A 6,000-nucleotide genomic window follows, 5' to 3' on the forward strand; every position below is an offset into this window, starting at 1 on the left:
TGCCGCTCATTACTTCTTGCATCATTTTCCTCTTGTCATTCCCCATCAGCACAATGGCTTCTCCAGAGATGGTCTCTCTCTGCCCTCTAAGTTTTCCTCTCTTCCCTTCTCTCCCATCTTGGCGCAGTGAGCACAGTCGGATAGCTCCTCTCCTTCAGCCAATGTTATGATTCACTTGCTATATGGAAAGCAAAACCATATGGAAGACAAGAAAAGACCATTTATCTCAAAGTCTATTGAGATGTGAACAGCTCGCATTAAGGCTTCGGTTCAGCCAGGCTTTCTTGCACATGTTGCTGTAATCTCTTTCCACCAGAACAGAGATGGACTCCTGCATCAGCCAAAATGATCTTCTTAGCTTGTCATCTGGTTTGTACTGAGCATGGCCCTGTGTACCAAACATTCAAAGGAAAAAAAGGAAAAAAAATATCTTATTATGTCTTTTCCTTTGTTCTGAGAATCCACCTGTGCCAGCTTTCCCTTTAGAGACTGCTGTCGGGCAAAGGAAATTGTTATCAGCCTGAGATAGGGCTGTAGTTCAGTAAGTGCAATACGCATCAAGCTTGGCAAAGGGAAGTTTGTTCTATGTTCGCTAATTAGATGCTTCTCCCTGAATGGCTGAGAGAGGATGATATTATTCAACTAGTAGCTGTTTTAAGGAAGGGAGACCAGAGGATGGAGTCCCAGTAATGCCACCTGTGTGGCCAGTTGAGGGACAACAGCACAGCACATGGCCCAGGACACTGCTCCAAAGTGCCCTGGTGCTTCCTGAGCTGAGGAAGACCTCAAGCATGTAACCAGGTATTTAATGCTCCTTATCTGATATTGTCTCCCTGCTTCCTTTCTGCAGTCCCCACCAACAAAGTGAAATGACAGCTCATTTAATTTGGGGTGAAAGCCTCCATCTTTCACACTTCTGGAGAATTAAGAGAGAGAGAGTCCTCTGAGACACAGCTCTGGTGGATGTCCTGCAGAGTCTGCTGGTACTTTTCTGCTTTATTCTCTGGGATTGTAACATATACACTGATGGATTTATGCTGCAGTTGAAAACCAGAACTCAGGACAGCCTGTTCTCTGGCTTCATGCTATAAACATAAATACACTCGCATAGCCATTTGTATCTGGTTCTTTCTATCTGCACAAGGATTTTATTATCTCTCTAAAACGGTCCTGAAGCGGAGCAAGAAACTGGCAACAAAAGGAAGTGCTCAAACAGGAACAAAACCGAAAAAGAGCAAAGGGCAGGAGGCTGCTATGAGACCACGCAAGCAAGAACAGGCAATTAATGGCAGGTATCAAAGTGGCTGTTGGAAACTGCATGTTTTCCTACAAGGGCTCATCTTTTGAGTAGGAGCTGCCATCGGATCGCATCAGAGTCGCTCTGGTGTGAAGTGCATTTTTAACATGGAGAAAACTTTTTCCCATCTCCAGTTTTGAACTTTTCGGAATGAGTTGCTAAGTTAATGACAGGCCTTTAAATTGACTCTTGTTGTGGAGCAGTGAAGTGAGTAACGTGGAAAAAATATGCAAACAATTATGATTTAAATAAACCTCACCCACCGTGTTATTAGAAACTACCTGAGAAGTGATTTCAGCAGTGTTAAATTCATCTTCCAAACAAGTTATCCCAGCTCTCCTGTGTGAGAAACTGGGAATCAGAGAGTTTGCAAAGTGTGGGAAACACTGAGTAATTCCAGGCAGGGAGTACTGAGCTCTCGGCTGCTTTCTCGGAGTCCTCACAAAGCCCTCGTATTTGGGTCCTAGTTTTGTTGTTACTTTGCCCCCAACATGCTGAGGGTCTTTTGACTACGCAAGACCCCACAGGCTGAACAAGACAAGGCAAATGGGGGGGTGGGCATGAGGAGGAACAAAAACCGATTGAAAGGTGCTCACCTGATAATGTGACGTTTGTAATGACTAGACCAAGCCCAGACTAACCCCCTGCTATCTATCGATTCTGGACTCAGCTGAGAGTAAATGTCTTTCATATCCCATCAGCCACAGGCATCCTGAAGCAGCCCGGGTGCTTTGCTGGCTTTGCTTGCGTAGGCAAAACTATTGCCATCTTTCAATCACTGCTCTTGGAGAACTGTTCTATCATATCCAGCTGTTCTCCACTCCCCTCAGAGATATCATCAGAAAGTAGTCGCTTATACTGAGATTACTTTAATGATATCAAAGGGTGTGGAAGAAGGCTGCTAATTAGTAAACCCTCAAGGTATGAAGATATAAATAGCCCTGGAGCAGTGAGAACAGATCCAAATCTGCAGTCTAACATTATCTTGGGATGAAAGCATTACATGTAGACTGATTCCACTAGAGAAGAGTGATTGAACTTTCCTGTTGAGCCGAACAGCAGGGCTTGTTTTGATTGATAAAGCTCCTTGTCAGATTGTGCAGCATATTATCAATTTATCGGGACACCTGCCAAGCCTGAGCCAGGAGCAGCAGTAGCAAGAACTTAGTCTGGGATCAGCAATCGTTTTGGAGGGAAATTACTGGTTTGTACTTTTACTTATTAAAATAAAAAAATAAAATAGCACCTATCCCAATTTCCTTTGCCAAAAGCTAAAATGCTTTTGGGGTCCAGCCAAAAGGCAAAAATTGTGATAACCAGCTGAAATTCATCAGCTGAACGTTTGCTAGAAAAATAAGCCTATCCTACCCAATACGGTCATGGCAGAGGGGAAATGTCAGGGCTGGGAGAGATGGAAATTGCAGCATTGCCCGTTCTTGATCTCTTTGCATACTCAAGAGCCACATCTCTCATCTCACGGCTTTGGTGACAGTTCGTTCTCCGTCTTCCAGCACAACCGCAACTGGCAAACCAGTCAGCTGCTCTTAAATGGCCATCCTGTATTTTGACGCAATTTACTGTACTCCTCTACACTTTGCTTTCTGTAGGGATTACTTAAGGGGTTTTTTTAGTCCTTTGCTGTGTCTCTCGAACACAACACAAACCAGCTGCTTGCAGTGGCTTGACAGCACTATCACCCTGTGATAAACTTAGAGAACTTGGTTTTAAAGGGAAGGCTGTCTTAAGGGAAGAGGGGGAAAAACACAAAAACCAAACCAAGCTTCCCTTCAAAATACCAGCCCAGCCATAAGCGTGGACTTGCACAGCTGTTCCCGAAGGCAGGATCGGAGCACCACACGTAAGGAGCGCTTCTGCAGGACCACACAAGTTTACTGCTATTCTTAAATCCTAGCCTCGCAACTGGGAAACTCCTGCCAAGTTGTTTGAGACAGTGGCACCTGGGAAGTATTATATGAGTCTGTATTGCATCATGAGAACCCTATTTGCACTTAATTACACATCTCTCTCCCTCCCCCCGATATAACAAGCAAGACAGATGCTGCATCTACAAAGTGAGAAAGAAACCCAGTTTTTAAGTGGAATCTGACAGCCAGAAGCCTAAGAGCAGGCTTCAGACAAGATCCCAGCAATGAAGAATCTCACATTGTACAGTTCAGACCAGGGAATGTTGGTGCTGTCTGTAGCAGTGATTCCCATGTATCCTAATGCAGCTGGGTTTCGAACACGTTGTCTTGTACTCCTGCCTCCTCGTGCTGAAATGTTGGTGGGAAGGTCTTGACCTCCCTTCTCTCCCTTGGTGCCTCTCTGTGAGCCCATCTCTCAGCCAAAAATCTGGATGTTATCTTCACAGACCTCCTCCCAGGTGCTTTGTATAGTGCTGATCGTAACAGCCTTACCCAAAGCGTGTTAAGATTCCTTGCAAGGATTACCCTGCCTCTGTATTTGGGGCAGTAGGTTAATAGGCACCAATTGGGCTAACAGATCTTCTAACGCAGACTGCTCTTCCAGGGATGGGCGATGGGGAGGCAGGAAAGCCTCACACCAGCTTTGCTGGCCCATGGCACATGACGGCAGCATCACCGCGCCGCGTTTAACACGAGCAGATCCCCTGTAAAGAGATGCAGCTGGTAGGTGGGCGCAGATCCATCACTGGCTAACACCCATCTGAAGCCCTGTGTGTTTATTCCCTGGAATAGCTGGAAGACAAGATATTTCTGTTTCATAGGGCAATCCCAGGGTGTACTTACAACAATTATGCAAATCAGTCTTTTTAAAGCAATTCGTCGGAAGTGTGGGTCTCCAGGAACATTTCTAACTTGGACTCATTACTCTCAGACTGGCTGTTGTGTGTACTTAGGGCCTTTACCCTTTTATCCTCCCCTCATTTACACGTCAAATCCCCCATCCCCTGCCATGTAATCCAAGACAGGAAATTTCTTTTCTGTTTACATCAGGCCATGGTAATGCAGTCACTAATCTGGCACAAGCCTGGGCTGCTGTAAGGGGGTGATCCTCTTCCCACCATCTCCCTCACACTGCCTCTACAATTCCTGGGTTTGGGCTTTAATTCTGTAGGTTCTTTAAAGAAGTCTCAGAAGGTGTGATGGAAAAGTACGTTTATCAGATGTGATATAGTTGAGTGAATAAAGTGAATGGTCTTCTACATGTAGAAAATGCAAATTTAGCAAGGAAAGTGTCAGTTTAGCTGGTTCTGCGATTTTGCAGATAGTGATTTTTTTTCTTGGCTGGGAAGTGGAGTGCCTCCATATTTTGTATTGACTGTCCATCTGCATGGAGCCCACTTGACACAAAGTTTGAGTTACTGCAGATCACAAGCTGCCTCTGCACAGCTCCTCTGTACGATGGCTTTCAGTACCAAATGGAGGATCTTTTGTAGTTTTATCTTAAAACTTGTCTAATTAAATCTGTCACAGTCTGGATTTAAAAACAGGAGAAGGAAAATGTATGTGAGCAAAGTCACACTTTGACACTCTTCAAAATTTCCAGCATCTTTTCAGATGGTGGGTAAGTTCATTCTATAGATGAATCATTAACACTTTTTCATATACTTTCATTTTAATATGTATTAGGGCTCCAAGCAAACATCGGGATGCTTAAAGAAACAAACAAAAAACCAGACAAAACCACCCCCTGAACCCATAGTTTAGCTTTCCTGTTTACTTTGACGTGTGGTTTAAGCACATTCTTCTAAATACACCAAGACTAGTTGGTGTCTTGTCTATTTGACACATTCAGAAAAAATACATGTCAAGCTATGCAGCTGAAATGTGAGTTACTATTGCAATTAAATGGTTTATATGCTGAGCAATACAGTGTCTTTATATAACACAAAGCACTGTTTACAATGCAATGCATATTGGATACCATGAGGTGAAAAAATATTTCTTTTACTACAATCATCATTGATTTCTTCTCTGTATAGTTCTAGTAAGTTATCCCACACTCTCAGTTTTAAATGTGTTTCCAATTTTAATGAAGTGTCTGGTTTAATGATGTGTCTGTTTTAATGACATGTGAATCCCAGTCAGAAAAAGCTACTTTACATGGAGATGAGAAGAGGTTGTTTCTCCTCCCAAATCTTCAGGAGCTGTGTCCTGTAACCAAGTTCCTCTGCGAAGCAATAGCTCAGGTTTCCTTCTGTACTGGAAAAAGCACCATGAAGATGATCTCATGGATATCACTGCTTTTCAGCTTTCTCCAGAATACAGTAAACTGGACAGTAGGTGGAAGTTTCCATGATTAAATTCCTTTCAGAATTGGGAAACTGATATTCATTCACATTCAAGGCTTTTTAATCTGATTGTGTGTCATCTGGCTATTTAATTATTCAATAAGCTGTTCTGGCCAAGGAATGTAAAGTGGAATTGCTGTAATAGCTGTGCTGTGAGACGGTCCCTATAATTGGTGTTGCTTTTGCTCAAACTTTGTCACAACTTTTTGGCATTGAATTAATTCTGTTTTTCACATTAATAACCAGGTAGTATTCAGCAGTGCAAGATCTCTTACCTTGTATTATGGGTATTTCTCCTCGTGAGGGGTAGGACCTGCTATACTTCAGCGCGAGTTTAATGCAGCTGCTACATGGGCAGGCACTTGTCAGAGTGAAGGCTATTTTAGTGACTTGAACAAAAACAAAAAAAAAATTGAAAATCTGTAGAAAA

The sequence above is a fragment of the Buteo buteo genome, chromosome 21, assembly GCF_964188355.1.
Source record: "Buteo buteo chromosome 21, bButBut1.hap1.1, whole genome shotgun sequence".
In the NCBI taxonomy this organism is placed as follows: domain Eukaryota; kingdom Metazoa; phylum Chordata; class Aves; order Accipitriformes; family Accipitridae; genus Buteo; species Buteo buteo.